General features: G+C 40.4%; 1 pseudogene; it reads right to left on the bottom strand.

Moving 5' to 3' along the window:
- Positions 1-75: 75 nt before the first annotated feature.
- Positions 76-2,593, bottom strand: LOC121777763 (annotated as a pseudogene).
- Between the last annotated feature and the right edge of the window lie 3,407 nt (positions 2,594-6,000).

Below are 6,000 nucleotides of genomic sequence, written 5' to 3' on the forward strand. Positions count from 1 at the left end.
AATCAAAAATATATGAAGTATATACTAAATCCAATAAATTAATAGTCCAAATTAAATCTAACTTTTAAGACACAATAATACCTAATTTAGGACTATATTCAATTAAAAAGAAAATCAATCAATGGAGTATAAAATTTTCCAAAAATCTAACTCAATAAAAACCTAAATAAACCCTACCAACCCTACGATAAAAGTTGCGCCTCCCTATTCTCCATCTCTCTCCCAATCACACATCTCTCTTCCTCTCCTGCGCCTCCACACTCTCTCTCAATCGGCCTCACCACCTCTCTCTCGTTGCCTTGCCTAGCCACCTCCCTCTCTCTGCCAATCGACGCCGCCACGCCCGCCGCCGTGCTCGTCGGGTTTCCTTCCATCCTGCTTAACTGTCTGTTTGGTCGGCCATGGTGTCGCCGGATGGCTCTTGCAGAGTTGCAGTGCCTGCACCGCTGCCGCTGCCTCCGTCTCTTCCGCCGGATGGTTCTCTTCCAGCCGCCGCTGCTACCTACGTCCCTTCCGCCGTCGCCGCTGGCTCCGTTCCTTCTGCCGCCGCCGCCTTTACTTTCCGGCCATGCATCTCCGGCGCTGGCCTCATCCCCGATGAAGTATCTTTTTCATGTTTCAGAATATAGAATTTAAAACCAATATTAAGTTATTCAAAGTTTCAGAAATATATAAATTGAAAGATTCTACATAGATTTTTGCTAATTTGATATGTTTGTTCCTTTGCCAAAGCCATTGCCGGAGTTCTCGCCGGAGCCATCACCGGATTCCAAGCAGAACCACCCCTATTTTGCAATCAGAAAATTAGAAAATTAGTCCATGATACATAAATGTAGATTCAACTAATGGCCGTCTCTATTTAAAAGTGTTTCAAAACTTTCTCAAGAAGCTAGAATTTTATTGAACAATACTCAAAATAAAATAAAGAAATAAAAGCCACTTCATCTCTCCATTTTCCCTCCAAAAAGGGTATCATTGTCTTTTCACCAAACTGTCACTTTAGATTATGATAGATTGTCACATACCCAAAAAAAATTTGTAGTTGAGAAAATGGACGTGTGATATACTATTTATTATCATCAAGTGTATGAGCATGAGGATGACGGCAGCGTCACGCCACCGAGTCTTGGGGAGGAGGGAGAAGGCGTTGGAGTGGTTGAGGAGCTGATCGCCGAACGCCCAATACACGGCGCATGCTGACGGAATGGTGAGGGTGAAGACAGAGTGTTGCCACCAAATAAATGTTCTTCAACTTTTGTGGTTTCCACATAGCATAGCATGCATAATTTCACTATAATTACATAGAATGAAGAAATTAAAAATGAATCAGACTGTTACAATATTCATCACACAACTGCTAGCTAGCATTTTATTTTAATTCAGAGAATGGCACATAAGTACCAAATGTATGTCTAAAGACAAAAGTACCCTGTAAAATGGAAAATGTTGAAGAATTAAAATGTGGATTGGAAGAAAAAGCTTACACTGTGACAGCATGCCCTCCAAAAGTGTATAATATGTTGGTGACGCCGGTGAAATAGAGCACCAGCTTTTTGGGACCAGTGTGTTGGACATTTTCAACCTATATAAAAACGCAGAACCAAACATACATATGTCATTTTAGGTCATTGTTAGCTTATTTTCAACCTAAAATAATCTTAACAAAACCTCAAACTTGAATTTTTTAATATGATCTAAAATTGCTTAATAACGACCTTCCGTGTTTTTGGTGCATTATTGACCATTAGATTGACAAATCTCTTAGGATTTGGTATTGAGATGCAATTTTTTTATTGATCAATTTCCTAATTAATAGTGGTAGTACTAGTAAATTACCTGGCCATGAGCAAGAGATGCTGCAGTCAAATACCAAGCAGTGTAAGTGGTCATTCCAAGTCCAAGAGAAGACCAAATTCTGTAGTTGTGGAAAAAAGGAATGAGAACAGTGGTTGCACATCAAGCTCCAAATATGTATGTCCATGTTGTCTTGTCCAAATGGTCATTTATGTAGTATATGTTGCTGTAATCAAGCAAACAGAAATTGAAGAATCGGATTGATGAATCAGTAATAGTACATAAAGAGCTGAAGTTGAGGGCGACCTGACCTAACCTAGCGCAGGCGATAAGCTGAATAACGGATCCGAATAGAAGGAAAGTGCAGTTGAAAGCCAAACCCAATGCTTTCCAGAAGGGACCAAGTAATCCATCCAGCACTTCAAACCACTGAATCACATGGTTCTTGAAGCTCATCCCTTCCCTTTCCTTCCGGCTTCGATACTCCACGTACAGGACGCTGACGAGGTAAGCTGTCCAGCTCCCAACCAGACCGTACAAGCCCAGACACCATCCCGAGCTGGGAAAATGAATATGGGAGTGTCAGCAGCAACCTAAAATGTGTGTTCTTATAATATTTTTTCTTTTATACAGAGACAGAGAGGGAATGTTGAGGGACAAGTGTAAGTACTTGATTGGAAGAGCAACTGAACCAGGCATCCCAGAGGAAGTTACTCATGCTGAAGCCGGTGTGCTCCTCCTCGTCGTGTTCGGTTTCGTTCAAGCTGCTCACAATAGCTTCTTCCTCTGATTGCGACATTGTTTTTCGATGAAACAAAACAAGAATAGAAAATCACAGTTTGATTGAGCCAAGAGAGATGGTCTGATAAAATGGATGATAGTTGAAGAATCCATTGTTTGTAGACTTTGAAGGTGAAGAGTAGACCTTATTTATAGAGACGTAGTTATTTACTTGAGGATTCGAATCATTATTATAAATCAAATTTTAGAGGAGCGAGTGAGCATTTAAAAGCGAAAAGGGTTACTCTGACGGTCCCCACGTTAAAGCATCCCCATCCGTGTTCTTACCAACGATCATGGATGTGGGCTCGGACCCACTTTTACTCCATGCTTTTAGGTAAGAGCACAACACCCACATCCGTACTCTTTCGCAAGAGTAAGCTCAAGGATCCCATCATTCTATTATTTAATTTAAATAAAAACATTTCCACAAAATTAAAATCAAAATACCCTGAATAATATTATAAATTACAAAGAAATTAAAATTTAAATAATTAAAATTCTAAAAATTAAAAATTACATAATTAAACACCTAAAAAATAAAAATTACATAATTAAACTCCTAAAAAATAAAAATTACATAAGACTAAAAATACCTCCGTGGAAGACTATTCATCCGGCTCTACCCTCAATGTTCTTTGGAGACCCCGTATCATTGCCACATGCGATCGAAGTTGCTCGAGGGTCATAGTAGACCTATCGGTTAAATTGAGTTGAGCCAAAACCCCCCACAACGAGTTGGTGGGGGGGGGGGTTGAGGTGGCACAAAGGGAGCGAGAGCGGGAGTGGGATCGGGAGTGGGATCAGGAGCGGGATCGGGAACGGGGGCGGATGGAGTCATGACGCGACGGCGGTTGACCGTCGACTTCTTCCTTCCTTGCGGCCGGCGTTGGGATCTACTCGGGCCGGCGTCGGGGCTACCCAAGTTAGCTCCGGTGAGCTGGGTGGACACCTCATCGGAGCCGGCATCGGATATGGATACCGACCTCAACCATTTGCCGGAGGAGCTAGAGGAGGATGATACACTTCCCCTATACTTCGAATGCCCACGCAACTACTACCAGACATTGAGGTACTTGAACGGTTTGTAGTGTTGGGATTGGTAGGTCGCCAACACTGCACTAATGATGTCGACCTCGCTTCTGTCGCTCCCCACCGACCGCTCTTCTTGGAGGTAATACCCCTGGAACTTTTGGATTTCTTCGTTGGCTCTGTATATGGCATTGCACACCATACTCTCGTTGCGCTCGATTGTTCTAGCCGGCCGGTTTTGATTGTACCGGCGACAGACGCGCCACCAAAAATGGTCCCCGGATTGGTTCGTGCCAATCACCGGATCTTCGGAGATAGACAAAAATGCTTTGAATAATTGATCCATCTCCCCCGGAGTGTATGGGGTACGGACACCACGAGTAGGTACAGGAAGAGTTTGAGAGCCGCCGCTCCCTCCCGCTCTAGGTACGGGTGGTTCGGGTGCCCACCCGTATTGCCCATCAGGGACATCTTGGTCGTCCACATGGTAAGGCCGGTAGCCACCCGGAACTTGCGAACTTTGGGTTTGAGGAGGGGCCGAAAATTCCGTTTCCGGACTAGGAAATGGTTGTGACCCGAACCATTCGTGGTTCCAACTGCGGGAGTCGGAGGGGTGATCGCCGTAGCCGGACATTTTTTTGTTGTAAGAGTGAAAGAAAGATTGAGAATTGTAAGAATGGAAATAAGAGAATTTAGATGAGAATTGTGTAGTGCGGTGTGAATTTTTTTATGTGGAAGTGAAGGGTATTTATAGATGAAAATGTGTATTTTTGGGGGAAAAATTAAAAAATAAATTTAATGTGGGGAGAAAAAGGATATAATTTTTTGGGAAGTGAGAAAATATTTTTTTATATTTAATAGGATTATTTAATTAAAATCCATTTTTTTTTAAAAAAAATTTGCCAACGGCAATCAGGCGTTGACACGTAAGGTGCTCGCTGGCACGGACGTGCTCGATGCATTGAGCAGCGCCGCGCCAGCAGCAAGAGTGCAGCTGCTAGCAAGCGGTGCCGCGCTACTGGCACGGACGGACGGACGGACGTCCCTTTACCGGTGCGGATGCTCCTAGTATGGTAATTCAGAATTGTATTTTTGAGGGAAACTTATCGCTTTTAAGTTCTACTATCTCTTATTCTTTTTCTTTTTTCCTATTCCGTGTTTTGGTTGCTCTTACTCACGTTTAGGGCTGGGGAAAAATACCGAAATACCGAAATACCGGTCTTATCGTACCGAAAAAATATCGAAAATACCGAATTTTTGGTATACCGTGACTTTCGGTACGGTATGATACCTTACCGAAAAATTTCGGTAAGGTAACGATATGGATTTTCAAATACCGCGGTATACCGCTGCATACCGAAATTCGGTATATACCGTAAATTAAGGTATATACCGTAAACTAAGGTATATACCACAAAAATATAAACACAATTATATATACAATATATTTTATATATTTTTAAATTATAAAATCTATTGTGAAATATAAATATAAATATGAATAAATTATATTTAATTTATTTTTAAAATTATAAAATATAAATAATATTCTAAAAAATCTAATTTTCTATTTTAATTGATGTTGAAAGTAAGGTATACCGAACTTCGGTATGGTATATCGAAAATGAGGTACGGTATCGGTATGGAAATTCGTCATACCGAAAATAAGGTATACCGAAGTTCGGTATACCGAAAACTTTGGTAAGGTAAAGGTATGATTTTTTCGCATACCGTATTTACGGTAAGGTATACGGTATGGTGGTTTCGGTAAGGTATACCGTACCTACCCACCCCTACTCACGTTCACAATTTTCCATTGGTGGATGTGATCCTTGTTCTTTGTTAAGAATTAATAAAGAGATTTTTGGGTTTTAGTTTTCACTCACGAGAATAAACTCATCACTCACTCGGATATTATATTAAAAATAGCTAATTATCTCTTAAAAATACTTATAAGGAAAGGGGGTTATTCACTCAATTATAGAAAAGTCAGAATTATTAATTTATTGTTTAGGACAGGGATATTCACTCAATTATACAAGAGTTAGAATTATTAATTTATCATTTAGGGCAATGATGTGCTATTTATTAGCACTAAAAATATCTGCAAGTTTACAGGGTAGATCTAGTATAGCTAAAGGTCAGTACCGGGATATCGAATACAGGGAATAAGATTGCAACTGACTATCATATACTAAGCGTCATATACTATCTAGAGACACAAAGTATTTTTGGTTTTGGTTTTATAAACTAGACATAAATATAAACAAATATAAAAACAAAATAATACAAAGCAGGCTGAAGAAAGTAGAGTTTTAGGATCCAACTACTACAACCTAGTGATGATTAATCTCACAGAACCTTTACCTTTATGTGTCTTCAGGATTATTAGGA

Source organism: Salvia splendens, chromosome 2 (assembly GCF_004379255.2).
Source record: "Salvia splendens isolate huo1 chromosome 2, SspV2, whole genome shotgun sequence".
NCBI lineage: Eukaryota > Viridiplantae > Streptophyta > Magnoliopsida > Lamiales > Lamiaceae > Salvia > Salvia splendens.